Consider the following 19,985-nt stretch of genomic DNA (forward strand, 5'->3'; position numbering starts at 1 on the left):
GGGGCCTAAATAACCGCTAAATCCATGTGTGCTAGTTCGACAATCACTCCTGACTCTACTTTATGCGGCGCTGCAAGAACACCAGGCCAATGACATTAAAGTAACGCGAGAAGGCTTGATAAGCAAACTCCTCTGTATGATTTTGCTATTCGCTCTGGCAGAGCTTTGAGGTCATCCACCTGCTGGTTCTTGCATGAAGCCTAGATGAACTAAACTAACTTAAATAACTTAACTAACTAAACTAATGTAACTTAACTTAACTTGATTTAATTTAATTCCTAACTAAGCTAACTAAATTACCTAACTTAAATTAACTAACTACACTAACTTACTTAACTACTTAACTAACTCAACTACTTAACTAACTAACTTAACTACTAAACTAACTTACTTAACTAACTAAACTAATGTAACCTAACTTAACCTAGACTAAGTAATCTAACTAAACCTAACTAAACAAACTTATCCTAACTAAACTAACGAAATTAACTAAACCTAACTAAACTAAAATTTTAAGTTAATTAATCGGTTTTTGCATAAATATTGCTTTCTGCATATAAACTCCTCTTATTTTTCAAGTAAACAAATTAACATAACTAAACTAACTAACCTAGCTACATATAACTAAACTAACATGTCCTAACTAAGCAAACTAAATTACCTAACTTAACTTAACTTAATTAACTAACTACACTAACTTAACTAACTTAACTAGATAAACTGAACTAAACTTATTTAACTAACCAAACTAACCTGACTACTTAACTAACTTACTTAATCAACTAAACTAGCTTAACTTAACTTAGTAAACTGAACTTTCTCAACTAACTAACTAAACTGAACTTGCTCAACTAACTAATGTCACGATCGGGATGTAGAGACAGGACGCAAACGCAAAGTTCAAAATAAATAACATTTAATAATAAAAACACGAGGGCTGACATGGTGAATACAGGAACACAGGAAAACAGGAACATCCAACACAGGGAACAGACAGGGTTGTAATGACAATAATTCGGCAACCGGTGTGACAGAAACAAGGCATATAAATACAAAGACAATTAAACATAAGACAGGTGTAGTGTATTGGCGTAATGAGTCAATGAGTGTCCAGGTGAGACGGATCAGTGCAATACACAAAACATGACACGGACTAGCCGTGACATAACCCCTCCCTCTACGAGTGGCTACCAGACACTCCAATAAACACAAAACAAAAACAAAGTCTGGTAGCGAGAGTCCAAGGGAGGGGTGGAGGGCTTGGGGACCCTGGCGAAGCCGGTAGCCGCCGGTACGAAACCAACAGGACGGTGTGCCGGACTGCGCCAGGAGAACCGGAGCGATCCCTCCGAGAACCGAGGCAGACGAATTACCCCCCTTCTGGGAATCGTCGACGATGAGGTGCCCCCCGGAAGTCATCTCCCGTCCCCTCGCGGAAATGGAGACCCTCACTTGGTAGCCACCCCGGGGAAATGATCGGGCGTGGTCCGTTCCGGATCCCCCTACGAGCGGGACGGTGGTCCTCCGAGGGACCGTCGACGACGACTTAACCGTTGGGGGACCGCCTGGGCCGATCCTCCTCCCGCAGGCCCGCAGGAGCGAGCGATCGCTCACGGTGGTCCCCAAGAGACATCGGGGCTGATGGGGAATGAACCCCGATGTCACTACTCCCCCTCGACGAAACTCCTGGGGGAGCCGCCCTCCGTGAACTTGCTGCGTCCAGTTTGGCCGGATTATTCTGTCACAATCGGGATGTAGAGACAGGACGCAAACGCAAAGTTCAAAATAAATAACATTTAATAATAAAAACACGAGGGCTGACATGGTGAATACAGGAAAACAGGAACATCCAACACAGGGAACAGACAGGGTTGTAATGACAATAATCCGGCAACCGGTGTGACAGAAACAAGGCATATAAATACAAAGACAATTAAACATAAGACAGGTGTAGTTTATTGGCGTAATGAGTCAATGAGTGTCCAGGTGAGACGGATCAGTGCAATACACAAAACATGACACGGACTAGCCGTGACAACTAAACCTAACTAAACTAATGTATCTTAACTAAACGAACTTAACTTAGTAAACTGAAGTAAACTTATTTACTAACTAAACTAACTTAACTACTTAACTAACTAAATATCTAAGATAACTAAATTAAGTAACTAATTAAATTTAACTAAAATAATTTATCCCAACTAAACTAACTTATCCTAACTAGACTAACTTAACCTAGACTAAGTAAACTAACTAAACCTAACTAAAAAAACTTATCCTAACTAAACAAACTAAACTGTGAGGCTGAAGAAAGCAATGGATCCCAGTGCGGATAACAGAAACATTTAAATAATAATGTGTGAAAAAGACAGTTGCACGTCTGGGCGCAAGGCCACTCCAGGACAGACGGCTGGGGCGAGGAGCACACACACAGGCACTGGGGAGACAAGCCACACACGTTCGGGCTATGGCCAGACAAACGAACGGTGGGAGAGAGTATCTTACAACAGTAAATCCAAACACGACAAAAAGAAGATCCACAGTCAGCCCTGCAGCAGGCACCCGAAGCAGATGAGGAGGGGAATCATGCGACGGACAGAGAGAGAGACAGTGTTAGTGGTGCTGACGGGTGAAGCTGGACAGCTCCAGAGACGGAGAGCCGTTCCGCTGGACAGCGGCAAAGCCGCACAGAGCGCCCGCCGCTGCAGATGAATAAGGCAGTCTTTGAAGCAGGCCGAAGGTGATTGCAGTCCTTTAAATAAGCCGATGATAAATAGCCCTTGGAGCCACCAACAGTCACAGAGTCTCAGAAGTAAATCCTGGGCAGCGGAGAGCACAGGTTAGGGAGGTGGGAATATATAAATAAACTGACTAGAACAATAATAAGCACACGACAAGACTGGACAAGAAAGTAGCAAAGCTAGTAGCTGGCGAGAACATACACAAACGAACTTTCAACAAGACACAGAACACGCAGGGAATAAATGGGGAACCGATTGGTCATCAAATGAACTGCAGGTGAAGGAAATAACCTAATTACACCCGTGAGAGGATCGCGCACGTGAGAACTGTCAAAACAAACACAAACACAGAGAAACCAAAACAAAGCAATCAAATGAAACCAAAGTCATGACATAAACCTAACTAAACTAAACTTTTAAGTTAATTAATTGGTTTTTGTATAATAATTGGTTTTTGCATATAAACTTCTGATATTTTTCAATGAAAAAATACACACACCTACTTTTTTGAACGCTATTGGCTGTTCACTAAAAGTTAACTAACTTAACTAATTAATCTAACTACACATAACTAAACTAACATATCCTAAATAAGCTAACTAAATTACCTAACTTAACCTAACTTAACTTAACTTAACTAACTTAACCAAGTAAACTGAACGAAACTTACTTTACTAACTAAACAAATCTTACTAATTAAACTAAATTTAACTAAATTAACTTACTAAACTAATTAACAAAAATAAACTAACTTAACCAGATGAACTTCCTTAACTAAGTAAACTGAACTAAACCTACTTAACTAACTAAACTAACTTAACTACTTATGTCAATGAAGTTAATATCCATGTTACCCTTTGTTACCAACTTTACTGCATAGAAACCACAGACAACAGTGTCATGGACAAATGCAGAAGTACCGTTACACTGTAAAACTTTTCACTGTAAATTTACAGTAAAATACTGGCAGCTGGGTTGCCAGCCGTTTACTGTATTTTTACAGAACCACTACTGTAAACAACATTTACAGTCTTGCACTGTAATTGTCAGATACAGTATAATGCTGTAATTTTTTTATTTTTACAGTATACACTGTAAAACTTTACACTGTAAATTTACATACAGGCAGCTATATTGCCAGCAAATAACTGTATTTTTACAGAACTATAAGCAATTCTGTATTTTACTGATATGCCACTTTAAAATTAGGAATTTATATTATATGTGTAACAGTAACAATAGTCTCAAATGGAAATTAAATACATAATACACAAATACAAAATTCTTAGAATATACAACTTTATTTTTTAAAAGCAAAGGCCATAAAATTTACATAAACATGTTTGCTGAAATGTCAGCTGTATGCATTACAATTAATAAACAGTTTACAGAACAGTTATGAATGATCAGAACATTAACAATCAAGTGATCTTATTAACTTTCAAAGAATGGAAATGTTTCAAAATATTTTAAATGATGCAAAAAAAGACAGTCAGGAGGGAAAATACATTAAAGGATTACTCTACTTTCTTAATAAAAAATCTGGATAATTTACTCACCCACATGTCATCCAAAATGTTGATGTCTTTTTTTGTTCAGTCAATAAGAAATTAAGTTTTTTAGGGAAAACACTCCATGCTTTTTCTCAATTTTAAAGACTTTATTGGACCTCAATAGTTTACAGATTAAATGCAGTTTAAAATTTGCTGTTTTGATGCAGCTTTAAAGGGCTCTAAACGATCCCAACCAAGGCATAAGGATCTTATCTAGCAAACCATCATCATTTTTATTAAGAAAAATAAAAAATAAGTACTATAAATCCATAACTTCTCATCTTGCACTAGCCTTGTGTCCCACCAGCGCAATCTAACGTAATGCTTAAGCATGTTGAAAGGTCACATGTGATGCATGCAAAACTACCGCCCCAGTGTTTACAAGCGTGGAGAAAGAGGAACGTTCAGACGTTGTTGTATGTGGAATGATAACAATTAATGTCTTTATGTCAGTTTGTTGTTTAAAATGGTCTGCAAGTGTGTGTTTCACATTTGTGATGCGTGACCTTTCGACATGCCTATGCATTACATGACGTCAAGTTGGCGCATCACACGGCTAGTGCAAGATGAGAAGTTGTGGATTAAAAGTGCATATTTTTTTTCTTGCCGAAAGTTATGATTTTTGCTGGTTAAGACCCTTATGCATCAGTTTGGATAGTTTAGAGTAGGGCTGCACGATAAATAACATGCGATAGTCATGCGCATCTCATCACCTGCTTTCAGATGGAGCAGCTTTTACTAGACAGAGACGTAGTTCACTGACAAGCTGGGCCATATCGCATACATAATATTAATGCAAATTTTGCCATGATTGTCAGTGATCTATGGCTTTGTGTAGTACATGCTGCTCCATCTGAAAGCAGGTAATGGCGATTTACTACTAATCAAGGAACCGGCTTTACTGACAAGATGCGCAATGACAATCACATGCGATTTATCATGCAGCCCTAGTTTAGAGCCTTTGAAGTTGTATGCACCCTTTTAAACTGCATTTAAACTGTAAACTGTTGAGGTCCATTAAAGTCCACTATATGGAGAAACATTCTGGAATGTGTTACTCAAAAAAACAAAAACAAAACAAATAATTTCTTCTTGACTGAACAAAGAAACACATAAACGTTTTGGATGACTTAGGGGTAAGTAAATTATCAGGATTTTTTTATTAAAGGAGTAGTCCACTTTAAAGATGGGGCCCATTTACTTACTTTTTTTCCTACTATGAAAAGTCAATGTACCCCATCTTTAAAGTGGACTATTCCTTTAAGAAAGTGGACTAATCCTTTACTGTATTTTCCCTCATGACTTTCTTTTTTTTGCATCATTTTAAAAGTGAATTAATTCTTTAACATAAGCATATTGGATGAAATGCCAGCTGTACGTTTGTATTTCAATTAACAGCACATCATTAACAATGTAGGAAACTTTATTTCCTTTTAATTCAACTACACTGGATAGTGGAAGTGTCTAAACAAAATTGCATTTAAAGTATGTAAGTTTTCTAAGAAGAGTGGAAACCTGTGGATTCACTGTAGTGTTCTTTTTCCCTTTCTTCATCTTTGATCCACGTTCCAGGTTGATGTAGAGAAATCATCTGCAAGGCAGAAAACAAACAAGAACAATTATTATTATGTTGATAAAAAAAATGTAATAAGTCTTCTTATTTTACACAGTAATTAAAAAATAACAAATAAATCTGTATTAATAATTGTGCAATTTAATTGAATTATTTGGTTTAAACAGAAGTAATGGGGGAAGATCAATGTTCTGTTAAAAACAACAAATCACTGGTCAAAATGGAAATGTGACATTGCAAGCATAAAGGTGACATAAAGGTGTAAATCAAGTTGCAGGCATAAGAAAAAAGGTTTGGCAAAATTGAACTGTTAATCTTAAGCGTAATTCATGTCTTGTAAAACTTCATATTTAGGCTAAATAAATATAAACTGTATTCATCTGACCTCAGTTTTTCTGCATTTACACGTTTGGCATGGATTTTTGGGCTGAAATACTGCAAAAAGCATTGCAAGTGTGCAAACATGGCATTCTTTCAAAAACGGTAAACACAAATGAATCACACAGAATCTGTCTTAGTGTGTAAAATAAACCAGTTTTTATAAAACAATTTCCTGAAATAACTCAATATCTACTGGGCTACCGGATACTGAGACAACTACTGCCGTTATTCAACCAATCATAAAAGAGAAAACAACGAGTCATTAAAAGCCTCATTTGATAGCCACGCCTTTCCACACGTGCTAGCAAGCTCAAATGAGTGAGAGAATTATGACAAAACTGTTAATGTCAGGTTATTTCAGGAAATAGTTTTACCCCCTGTTAGGGTGGCCATTCGTGCCAGTTCTGCCGGACACTTCCCGAACATGTTTTCGGGTACGTTCTCCGTAAGTCGTGTTGGTCGACTGCATACGTCATCAAGGTTTAATATTTCGGGTTTAATTTCAGAAAAGGAATCTTAAAAGAAATAAATCTTAATTTTCTAATGTATTTTAACTGAAATGTGAGGACCTCGATGACGTATGCATTCGAGCAACGCGACTTCCGGAGAACGCACCTGAAAACATGTTCGGGACGTGTCCGGCGGAACTGGCACGAATGGCCACCCTACCCTCTGTATGCAACAAGTCATTTACACATTTAAAAGTGGTTTATTTTACACACCAAGACAGATTCTGCACACTTAATTTGTATTTTTCGTTCATAAAATTGTGTTTGCAAACTTGCAATGCTTTTGGCAGTATTTCAGCACAAAAACCATGCCAAAAGTGTAAGCGGAGAAAAACTGAGGTCAGATGAATACAGTTCATACTTACTTATTTAATGTAAATATGAAGTTTCAGTTTTACGCTTTGCATCTTGATGCAGACCTTCACAATATTTAAAAAAAAAAATTTTTACATATGAATGGGAAATGTGTATCTAACCTCTGATCAAACCCAAGGGTGTATGCCACCGCTTCCAGATCCGGGAGGTTAAAATTGTAGAATGAGGCAAATCTGAGCGTTGCAAGACCAGAGACAAAGTTGCGCTGCTCTCCTTCACACACAACCTGACCGTCCATGCTCAACATCCAGCGCTGGTTGCTTTGAGACGAACCTGAAATCGACCAAAACAAAAAAGATAAAATATTTAAAATAAAATTTGTTTCTATTTTTGTGATGTTATTTAGCCATTTACAAATATAACTATTAAACATAACTTGAGCTCAACCGATGCAAATACAGATATTAGGTTAAAATGTGTATATTACAGGGCAATACAAATATACTACAGTATATTGTACTGGTACTGTATACAGTACCAGGCCAAAGTTTGGACATGGGAAGTAAGTTCAAACTTTTGAGTGGTACTGTATATAGAAGTATATTACATACATATACTATACATCACCAAATTTGAGTGATAATTGCAAAAATATGTTAATCAAACACTTTTAAATGACGTGACAACGAAGTAATGGAGGTGGGGGTTACAATTTAACTAAACTTTAATATCTGTGATAAGTCTGACATCATTTCACTTATAATAACTTTAAAATACAAATAAAACTATATTTGTGATGAATGTAGGCTACAACCACAACGTTTTCATATCAAAGTAACTTAACTTGGTGTATATTTGAGAACAAGCTGAAATGTTTTGTTCTTTACGTGTATTACAAGCTAACTTAAGCTAAATCACAACGCACCGACAGACAGCAACATTGTGTTGTTTTAGGGCAATTCACATTATCATGTTTAGTCGTCAAAAACGAAAGAATTAACAGACAGATTAGTTACAAAAACATCTTTATCAACTTGTCGTGTGCTGTCTGTAAAGAGTTTAGCAAGTTAGCGTAACTTGTGGAGTGACAACAACAACGCAGCTCATAAAAATAGCCCACTCGTGCAAACCGTTCAGAAATGCTTTCGAATAAAACAACAGTGTCTTACCGTGTCAATGATGCACAGTCAGTCAATCTTCGTTTATCTTCACCACAGACACATTGTATTCTCCCCGTCTTCTTGCTGCATAATCCTCTCATTTCTGCCGCGTCGTTGTGTAACTTTTAAATGTTCCGTGTACGTTTTCACATCACAGGCAGCTATAGATTAAAAGTTGAACGCGTTGTCTTCATATACCGTCGTTTATATGAATAACCAATCCTAACAAATAAAGGGCGTCCGAACTTCCGAAGCACTAGCTCTGCTTACATTCAAATATTGAGCGCGAAGGAAATCAATCCCATAATGCAATGCTTTTACAGTATTATTCTGTATTACGAATTTTGCAAGCTGAAAACAGGACAATTCTGTACATTTACAGACATTCTGTAAATATTTTGTAAATATACAGTCTAACACTGTTTTTTGAAAATACAGTACAATACTGTTAGAAATTCGCTGTAAATTTACAGAAAAGTTTTACAGTGTAGAGTATAGAGTCTGTCAGGTTACTTGCTTGTTTATGGACCACGATTACTCTTTACCGTCTGCCACGGGTTGTGTCGCAAAGATAACTCCTGCATGCCCAAGCGTAAGAGCCAACCAAATGACCCAAGAAGAGTTTGGTACAATAAGAGAGAAAGATCATGAAACAATATTGGTGTTTCATTAATTAGATGGAGAGAGCTTCACGACAACCTGTCATCAAACACAACATTTATTAAATTTACTTTACCTCATCTCTTAAAATGATTCCCGTCTGATTGATGGCCATCAGCGATTGAGTTAAACACACCAAATCCCATCATTTCAGGATGCTTTAAAGCATAATTAAATGGGTGTAGTTTTTTAAGTATTTTATTAGTCAAAAGCAATGTCTTTATTCATAAATATGTCCTCATTGGTGTCAAATGACCTCTGCCAATGATCTTACTTTTCTTTGTAAGCTTAGAATTTCTTCTCTTTATTTACATTGAACGGGTAAGTCCAAGGAGGCTTCCATTGTGTTCTGCCATACTGATAAACTATAATAGCAGAGAGGGACAAGAAGCACTAGCCTACCGCCAAGCGTTTCCACAAATTGTTTTTCATTTAGAACACATGAACCAGCTGAAACGGACAAGGAGATCAGTGAGCAAATAACGGCTACCGTAGTTGCAACACTTATTTGGAAAAGCGAGGCGCTAGAGAGCACTATTCATTTGAATGCAAAATACAATTTCACCACTAGGTGGGGGAAAATCCTACTTACTGTCCCTTTAATGTACGCCATTATTATTGTTTTGATAGTGCGCCCTCTAGCGGCAGATTCTACAAATTGTATCTTTAAAATGTTTAACACGTGGTTTTGCATAATTTTGAACTAAATTTCAACATACATTTAATAATCCATTTTATCAACCTGATAAAAAAAGAAAAGTAATGGCGAAAAACATGTTTGATAACTGCAGTGCTTAAATGATTTCTTACACTTTCTCACATTATTCTGAGGGCACTTCAACATAAATTTTACTTAGGGCCTCTAAATATCTAGAACCAGCCCTGTTCTCAATATATGTGTAGTATGAAAATAATCAAATTTATTTATAATCTCAATATTTGACATTTTAAGTTATTCTTTGCCATAAGGAATTGTAAAAACTCTTCTCAAACAGTGATTTGGCTTTTTGTTTTGTGAAGAAGAAATGCAGATGAACACATCTCTTTGAATTGACTCAGAATGCATATGCAACTGTAAAGTAATGGTGGCCTCTAAATGAATGGTGCAAAAGCAGGATATTTTCCCCTCCATAGGGAACTTCGAATCAAAAACAATAATGACCACCATCTCCTGAAAATTATAAGCAAATTGTAGTTTAATGTCATTGCTTCTCAAATGTTAAAGAAGAAATACAGGTCTAGATGAGATGACAGATTTTTTTTGGGGGGGGGGATGAACCGTTTCTTTAATTCCCTCCTGCAGGTGTGGAATATTCATAAGGTTTCCTGACTGAAAATGCATTAGCGGTGTAATCAGCACAGTGGAAATGGAATTTCAAACACATTTAGCACTTCATCAGTGCGACTGAATTATTAATGCTTGATCTGACAGAATAAAATATCATATATATCATGAAAAATCTTTTCTAACATTGTGCTGTACATTTTCAAAGGAACACTTCACATTTTGTTTAAATGCAAAAATAATGATTTTTATAGCTGGTCTAATACATTTAAAACTCTCTCAGCATGCTAATGTTAATGCCTCGCATCTGTGTATTATGCTAGTGTTTCCCAACTTAGCTTTTCATTGCACGGCATGAGTAGCCTCGGTTTGCTTTTCCATTGCAGTTTAGTACCGCTTTAAAGTGGGTTGGATTATAGTTTTTTCGTTTTAGTTGTGCCTCTTGCAGTGATCTGCAGTGTTTACATGTCTCATTTTAGTATCTGTATGGGTCCCTTGGAATGGAACCTCAACCAAGGTGGAACCAGTACCAGGTACTGTACACAGTGGCACTACATTATACGTCTATTTATATAAACGTCTCTCAGAATGTTTGAAATAAATGTGTTCCAAACAGGCCAAAAACATTAAAGTTAGGCAAATTGGAGATGCCAAATTGTCCCTCCCCCAAACCTGTGTCTGGATTAAACTTGTGTATGAATTAACCAGTTCTGGCCATGAATATCGCCATGGATGCTGAAATGGCGTAAAGAATAAAAGAAAGAACGAAAATAGATGGGCATTCGAAGGCAAACTCTTCCATATGATTTCTTGAATAACTTTCATAGTAATGTGATGAATAAGTGCTCTTAAACTTTAACTAAAGTGATGTTTCTTATTTTTAAAACAATGTTAAAGACCAGTTTTTTTATGAAGGCTTTCTTCTTGTAATGATTTTGGCATTCTGATGGAGTGTGAATAATTTGACATGACAGTGTTGCAGGATAAGGGGAATACAGCAGCCTGCATCTATTACTGCTCTCTTCTTTTATTTAATTACCATATCCTTTCATTACAGTCCTGCTTGCATTTTATATGAATCTTCATTCTGGCAGAGGAAAACAATGTTGGATCCCGAGGGTAATCAGTCGCCCTCCTACTGTCTGTCTGTCTGACCATATTTTTGTTTCTCTAACCCCTGATTATTTTATTCTCCATAAACCTTCTGGCTTTTAGAGATAAATATATATAAATATAACAAGTCATAGCATACACAGTGATTTCTGCATGAATTCAATGCAGCTCTGATTGGAAGAAATAAAGACATCACTGTGTCATTTATAAAGATAGACTTTGAAGTTATTTTCACTGCTAGTACTCTGAATAATTGTTTTTAGTTATGGCAATGCTAAGAGAGATTGGCTGCCCATACTCTCTTATCTCTGTTCAGGGTTAAGAGGTGTTTACAATACCCAAGAGGTTGCTTCAGGTATTACAGTGGGAGCATGGCTGTGCCAAGTGGCAGGGTTTTCATTTTCTGCAGTATCATGGGCTGAAGATACTGTAGATAGGGATCTGTTTTTTGCAAATTTGACACTCCTAATGAAAGACATCAATGTACGAACCATCTTGTTTTTACCATTCTCCATTAATTAGTATATATATACATATTTTACTCCCCTCATGTGTGCTGCTGTCTAATCAAACAAAAGTATTTTTATTATGACTTTTTAACCCTAATAAGTCCCTTGGGGTCAATCTTACCCCCAAGCCACTTTTCTTTAGTTTAAAAAACATGGTTCCCTTCATCTCAGTGGAATAAGATTTTGTGACTTTTCTAGACTATCTGTCAATATTAATATAAAAAACCTGGGCTTGATTCGGTCATTCTACAGATGTATAAAAATTACCAAAAGAGGCGCTTTGGGGGTAAAAATGACCCCAATTGAAAATGAATGGGAATTTGTCAAAAAAATCAATGCATCTAGAATAAATCTGTTAATTTCAACACAGAAAAGTAGGCCTGGTACTATAGCACAAATGCAATATAGAACAAACAAACAACACACACACACACACACACACACACACACACACACACACACACACACACACACACACACACACACACACACACACACACACACACACACACACACACACACACACACACACACACACACACATGTAAAGGTATGGCTGCCACAGAGAGCATTTTTTACAGAATTTGTCATAGTAAAACTTACACACACATAAAGACACAGACATACATTCACGCGCACACACGTACACACACATTCATGCGCACGTGTGCACACACACAGACACACACACTTACATTCGGTCAAATTACTGTGGCATTTTGTAAAAACAGACATTTCAAAATGCATGAAAAACCACAAAAAATTCTACTATTTGAAATAAAAAAAAATTGTAATGCCCTTTCTAATGTTAATATATACATACATTCACAAAATGTTTCACTAAAGTATTGATGTTGAGTAGTTGGCCACATTCAGTGAAATGAATGGGTCTCTATGGGCCTCTGTTGGTCAAAATGATTTATTTCCTAAACTGCAATTCTTTTATGTGTTTTTTTTTTTTTTAAACACCAGATGACCAAATTTAACACATAACATCTAGATCAATATCTAAAAACAATTTAGATCAAATTTAGATCATAATTTATGTGAAAATTTTATAAAAATTTGATATATTACAGGCAAGCTAATGGTGTAGTTGAGGAATTGAGTGGTAAACAGGTATAAAAAATACTTCATATCTCCCAAAACACAGCATTAATGTATAGATGGGAAGTAAACAAAAAAATTGATTTATTATTTGTATCATTAAAAATGTTAATTTCTGGGGTCATTTTTACCCTCAAGGAACTCTAACGTATATAGGAAAATCGGGGCTTATGAGGGTTAATGTGTTCTCTTTAATGTGTTCATTTAATGTCATTTGTTCTTCATTTACTCACAAGCGCAAAAGGCGCATGCATTTTGATAAACTATGCGAGGATCAATGCAAAATCCCAAGGATTATTTAGGGTTTCAATTTTCTGTGCAACAATAAACACTTGTAAAGGAACTATTTATCTAGAAAGTATATCATTTGCATGTCTGTTGCAGACAGAAGCACACACATACTCAATTGGACACTCACTCATAAGCACAGGCATGCATGGAGAAGCGTGTTTTAAAAAGCACGCAAACACAGAATCTATCTGCGCGAGACAGACGTAAAATTATCTCGAAATACCACCCTCTTGGTAAGAATTCTCATAAAAACAGTCATGTAACAGTCAGTTATGTCTTAAAGTGAACGCAAACAGTTCAAAAGAAATCAGATGTGTGTCAGTATTTGGATCCATGCTTATTCGGTCTTAAAGGTGCCATTTGTAATAACTGAGGTAAAAGATTTTTAAAAATTAGTTACACGCATCAAAAGAATGAGAAGAAATAAGGGCAAAGATGTCATTAAAAAAATGACAAGGTATAGGGCTGCAGAAATATCAATCTGAATTAGCATGCTAAATTACTAGCTACAGCCCGACTGGTGTTGTAATACCAGTTTCGACCATGGGAGGCGGTATGCGGGCCACGCACATAACCGCCAGCCAAACTGCAATACACGAATAAGTGGGAGTACAGCCCTACCGCTGCGTCCGAAAACTAAGGCAGCTGACTTGTTGATTTAAGATTTATGAATGCAGCTCAGAGAAATGCAATTCGGACAGCCATGGATTCGGACATGCCTTGATGCCTTCCTGCCTTGCAATAGGGGTTTCGGACGTATTTCAGTTCAGGGAAGAGAGCGGAAGAATGGCTAAAGCAAGAGACATTTACCACTACCACAAACATTTGCTGCAGGGAACAACGCGCTCGGAATCACAAATAAAATATGATAAATAAAGTAACCGAACCAGAGTAAATACTGGCACTGCTTTTCATCGCTGGAGACAACTAATGAACATGAAAGAAATGAGGTTCGACTCCGAAATGACAACTTTTCTTTTCGATTGGTAAGTAAGATGCTGTTAGTATTTCGCTAGAAGTTCACTTATAATAGGCATTGCCATAACCTATGCTCAGCTTGTACATGAACTACGGCTTTGTGCAGTAAATGTGGCTCCATCTGAAAGCAGCTGATGGCGATTAACTTTTAATCAATAAACCGGCTTCACTGACGAGAAGCGCAATGACTATCGCATGCAAATTATTGCGCATCCTTAGCTGTTAACGTTTAATAGTTAGCTCTACCCACGGATCCGATCCGGTTTTCACCCGTTATCTACCAAGCTGATGCTAAAATGTAACATTAGCTAAGAAGCTTGAAATGTCTTCGATTATAATGAACACCAAATGGACGCACGAAACGTAGCGGAAAACATTGCAATTTTAATGAGACCGAATGTTTTTTTTTTGTGACTAATGATAACTTAGTTGCTAATGTAAATCAAACTTGATATATGCTGCTGAATTTGCAGCTGCTAAATTAAAATAGACCAACTCACTTTTCTGGAGGTATACTGCCCCCGTCTGTTTGGCGTGTAGAGTATGAATTGATTTTTTTTTGGGCGGACATGTTAAATGGTCCCTTTAAACTTGCAGTGCCCTCCAGAAATCTGCTTATGTTTGTGTCATTATGTTAATCAAACTTATTACACGGCTCTCTGGAATGCTTGATTCTGATTGGTCAGTTGAGACATTTGCAGGTTCGTTCTTTTCAAATAATAACCGCTCCAAAATAATAACGCATAGCCGGACTACTTTCACGAGTAAAATCGCTCCGCGCCAATAAAGATCAATAAAGATTACTGTTTGTTTGGCGCCATCTTGTGACAAACACTCGACAACCACGACAAGACACAGAGAGCTTACTGAGACTGAACTTGACAAAATAGAGCATGACAGCTACGAAGCCAACACACAAAAAAATACAGAATGGGCATTAAAACTTCTCAAAGACTGGCTAAAAGAGAAAAAATGGAGACAAGTATGAAGCAGAGGATCTTAATAAGGTATTACCATCATTTTATGCATCTGTGCAAAGTTTCGCGGAAGGATAAAAATGTTAATTTAAAACAAATATGCCAATAAAATGTTTCATATTCATGTCCAGTTTTTTTTCTTATGTGGCAAGTAGCCGTGTAATAAGCGGGATAATGTAGAGGCAGCCGGTAGTTATTGGGAAATAAGCCCCTTCAGTGTGATACAAGACCCTCCGCTACGCGTCGGGTCCTGATCACACTGTCGGGGCTTATTTCCCAATAACTACCGGCTGCCTCTACATTATCCCTTACATGACACCAAGCCACTGCACTCATATTTTTTATATACACAACGTCCTTAGGATCCATCATTCACATTCACTGTTGTTAAGTTCTTCATTCACCTTATTGTTTGTATTTGTTTGCTCAAAGAATTCAAAGGAAACTGCTACACGTAAAGTGAATGTAAGGGCTATGTGTATATTTCAGATGTATTTGAAGAGTGCTGGTCATGGATTTGATTCGGTCTCACCTTCCTATGTCTTGGTCAATTCTTGGTCTCAAAATGACCTTGATCCATCAAAGTCTTGGTCTTGTCTTGGTCTCAACACACTCTGGTCTCAGTTTAGGTAGTCTTGTACAACACTGTTAACAGGAACATATTGAAAGTTAACTCTATATTTTTAAGAAACTTCATCTTTATTTTTCTTGACTACTTCTAGCAGGTTTGTGTAACAAATGTTGAGCAATTCTCATATTATTGCCCCCTTAGGATAAAAGGCTTAATTCAACAATAGCTTAATAGAAGCTGCTCTTATAGGGCCCTATTTTAACGATCTGAAATGGAAGTGCGAAGCGCAATGCGCAAGTGACTTTGTGGGCGGATCTTGGGCGCTGTTGCTATTTTCCCGGTGGGAGAAATAACTCTTGCGCCAGGCGCAAATCAATAAGGGGTTGGTCTGAAGTAGGTTCATTATTCATAGGTGTGGTTTGGGCGTAACGTCAAATAAACCAATCAGAATGCTATCCAACATTCCCTTTAAACGCAAGGGCGCAAGTTCCATAGCGGTTGCTATTATTATGACGGATTTACCAGGCGCACGCCAGGAGCGGTTCACAGCCGAGGAGACCGACGTTCTTGTAAGAGCAGTCAAAGACAGAGAAGTTGTTTTGTATGGGGATAGGAGAAACCCACCCAAATCAGCGTAGGTTAAACAGGTGTGGGAGGAAATAGCCACAATTGTCTCATCAGCTGGCTTCCCCAGGATGGCCGCAAGCGCAACAATGATGTCAGGAGACGGGGAAATCCCAAGCTTGCCAGCATCTGCCTCCACACATGACCTGACGCCAGCAGAGGACATCGCTGCGTCCACCCTCACCGCTGAAAGGGTTTGGGGGCTTTGAAATCGGACCCAAGAAACGCAAGCAGTCCAACCCCAAAGTACTCTTACAAATCCAGTTCACATACATTAAGGTTTCTTATGAAAACATTTTAATTATTATTTACATAAAATAAACGTAATACAGCCACATAACAAACTTATGAAAATATTTGAATCGTTATTTGCATGAGAATTTTTTAACGCAGCCACACAATAAATAAAAACTATCACCACAATGCTCACCACTATGATTCCCCTTATCTCGTGTGTTAATATTTTTTATTGTAACAATTTATGATTTGCAAAAATAACTGTTGCATCTGTGTAGATTAGAAAAGCAAAGTGTGCGCGCGTTGTGCACGCTATAGGCTACATTATGGTCAAGCATGCGCCCTTAAAATAGCATAATGAACAACGCGCCACTGACTTTAGACTAGTTTTTTTTGGTCAGTGGCACAATTGTTTTTTGAAACTGCAAAATAGCATCAGGGATGGTTTGCGCCGGAACACGCCTCCTTTTTTGCGCTGAACCGCCCAGGGAGTTCATTCCCTAGTTTGCCGACGTGCGTCTGTGGAGGGAAAAACCCGCTGTGCGCCGGTGCAAAATACAAATGATACATGCGTCACTGAAAAAGTCAATTGCGCTGGGTGCAAGATAGGCCCCATAGTATATGTTTGTGGTATATTTTTGTGTGTACTTTTTTGGAGCATTTTTATTTTATCATATGAGCCTCTGAAGGCTGTGTTTATTTTTACGGAAAGAGAGTGGGCCGTATTTGACTTTATTTAACTGACCACAGTGTCCTCTTTCTCATTCTCTCTGTGTCTACACACATGCACAAATGCACGTGCGAGCACACACACACACAAATTTTACATTTATGTATTTGGCAAAAGCTTTTATCCAAGGTGTCTTACAGTGCATAAAGGTATACATTTATCAGTATGTGTGTTCCTTGAGTTCGAACCCATGATCCTTTGCGCAATGAACAGAACACATGTTGTTAACAACCCAGCATTGCAGTGAAACAATGTAGCATAGGTTTATGAGCTATGAATTAACTGTAAAGCTGCAAAATGCAAAACTTTGGAAAGTGTTAAAGAAATACATTTGAATTGACTGAATTCAAGGGTGGTTCCTCATGACTTCCAACTAAATATCTTAAAATAGAGTCAAGGAGCGGGATTGGTGCGACAGGACAGTGGGGCAAGGGAACATCCCACCTGATTTGGTCCATGGTTGCTCAGGATAAGGAGCAGGCTCCATAATCATAATAGCGTGCATAAAATGAATGAGGATGGCCCCTGTGGTCATTACAGTAAGTAGATGAATCATTGAATCGTCCTCCGTGGACATAACTGACAAAGGTAGTGCAGGCATAAAGTGTAAAACATCAATTTAATGTTTTAGATTTGGCCTTCTGCATGACTATTCTTCAACAGCTCAAGTCTCATTTATATCTACTTCTTCATCATTCTAGTGCTCTTCTGATGTGCACCACCCCACAGTCAATGGCTTTTGGTTTTATGAAAGTGTCTCATTCATTGCTTTTTGATGGGCTTATTTTCACAGCATTAAACAGACTTACGCTAGTACACTAATGTGTAAGCACGGTTGGTAAGCACACACTTAAACTGAAATGACGTGTACACTTTGTTAAATGTGTAAGGAATATATGATATATCTTTGATAGAGTTGATCAAATATGGCTGCTACTGAGATAAATTGCATTAAATAAAACAGAATTGCACGCTGTTGTCTTTGAAATGTGTAAAATTATACAACTTTGTAATCAGTGTTTTCACAGAATTGATTAAAGTAGAGTGATATGTAATTTACATGAACCTTTCTGGAATATTATCTGATGAATCTGTGTGAAATCAATCATTTATATATCATTTAACAGGTTATATGTTCAAATTATCATATAGAGCTTTATGGAGAACAATCACCCCTGCTAAAAAAAAAAAACAATAGACACCATCACTTATTCATTTATTGGGAATTTTATTGGTTCTAATGGAATATTGCCCAAAACACACTAAAAGAAGAAGAAGAAGAAGAAGTTTTATTTATATAGCGCCTTTCCATGGCTCAAGGCCGCTTCACATAGTATTATACAGTACATTAACACTTCCACCTACACCATACAACACATAAGACAATACAAACAAAAGGGGACAGATTTAACAACATTATCCATAATAAGTATTAATAAGAGATACATTTTAAGTTGGGTCTTGAAGGTAGACAAAGATTATATATTACGAAGTGAGAGTTTTAAGGAAATTCGAGGACATCCAGTGCGTCATGTCCCTGATACATGCTGTGAGTGAGTCAGGCAGGGATAGCCTATTAGAGCTGGTGGTAAGGATGTCATCAGCATAGCAATGAAACTGGAGTCCATGCATGCGTATGATGTCACAAAGTGGAGAGATATAAATGATAAACAAAAGTGGACCTAGAACTGAACCTTGAGGAACACCCTGTGAGACTGGAGCATTGGCAGATAGTATTACACTACAGTGTATTGGCATTTGTTGGTCTCTAATGGTATGTATTGGTAATGGTATGTATTGGTTCTATTGGTTTAATGTATTGGTTCTAATAGAATATGGCCCAAAACACAGTACAGTGTAGTGGTTTTAATGGTAAAAGCTAAAAGTTCCTATTGGTATTTTAATGAAAACCATTAGAATTTTCTGTAATGGTTTTATTGGTTTTTTTTCAGCAGGGACCTCTTTAATGGCGATTCTCTTGTATTTGGGACTCACAGGTTTCACAGCCCACCTCAAGAGCTGTTACATTTTTTATGTTCCCTACTTGTGTAGTTCAATTTTGGCTGATTGAACATTTTGACACCCATTTTTACAGCACTGTGTTTGCAGATACTCTCAGTACTCTGCAGTGCAAACAATGCTACCATGCTCACTTTCACTATTAGTGTTAACTGACACATTACACACACACTCATGACCTTCATATGTTTCCTGTTTTGACGGAGTTGTCATTTAAAAGAAAATGAGTGTGGGGTGGTGTGTGTGTGTGTGTTTACACAATCACTGTGGTGTGTTTATCTTTGGTTACACTTTAACAAGGACAGAGTTGTACAAAACAAGTATTTTGTATGAGTCAGAGCTAAATAAATTAACAATCATTAGCAATATTAATTTGGTAGATGTCAAAAAGCATACTGCTTTTAAAAGAGTTGGGAAAGTGAAGTTGGAAAGGTAAATTTGAGGAGACTGATAATGTCTATACCCTAAACCCTTTCCCTTACAGAAACTTAACCCTTGTGCCTTGTTCCAATTCACTACCCTTTCGTGTTGTTAGCGGCCAAAAAAGGCCACTAAATTAAAAGGCTGTAAAAATGTATCAGATTAATATTTTTTTCAAATTTTTTTGCATAAATCTGTTAATCAACCTCAGAACTGATCAAAACTACCAAAT

The 19,985-nt window shown here is 37.3% G+C and overlaps 1 long non-coding RNA gene across 1 annotated transcript; it reads right to left on the bottom strand.

The window, feature by feature from the left end:
- Positions 1–4,065: 4,065 nt before the first annotated feature.
- On the bottom strand, positions 4,066–8,612 carry LOC135780085 (uncharacterized). Its single transcript, XR_010544963.2, has 3 exons — positions 8,242–8,612; positions 7,234–7,405; positions 4,066–5,885 (listed from the first exon to the last, which is right to left on the bottom strand). It is a non-coding gene; the product is annotated as an uncharacterized lncRNA (long non-coding RNA).
- Between the last annotated feature and the right edge of the window lie 11,373 nt (positions 8,613–19,985).

The sequence above is a fragment of the Paramisgurnus dabryanus genome, chromosome 19 (assembly GCF_030506205.2).
Source record: "Paramisgurnus dabryanus chromosome 19, PD_genome_1.1, whole genome shotgun sequence".
Lineage (NCBI taxonomy): Eukaryota > Metazoa > Chordata > Actinopteri > Cypriniformes > Cobitidae > Paramisgurnus > Paramisgurnus dabryanus.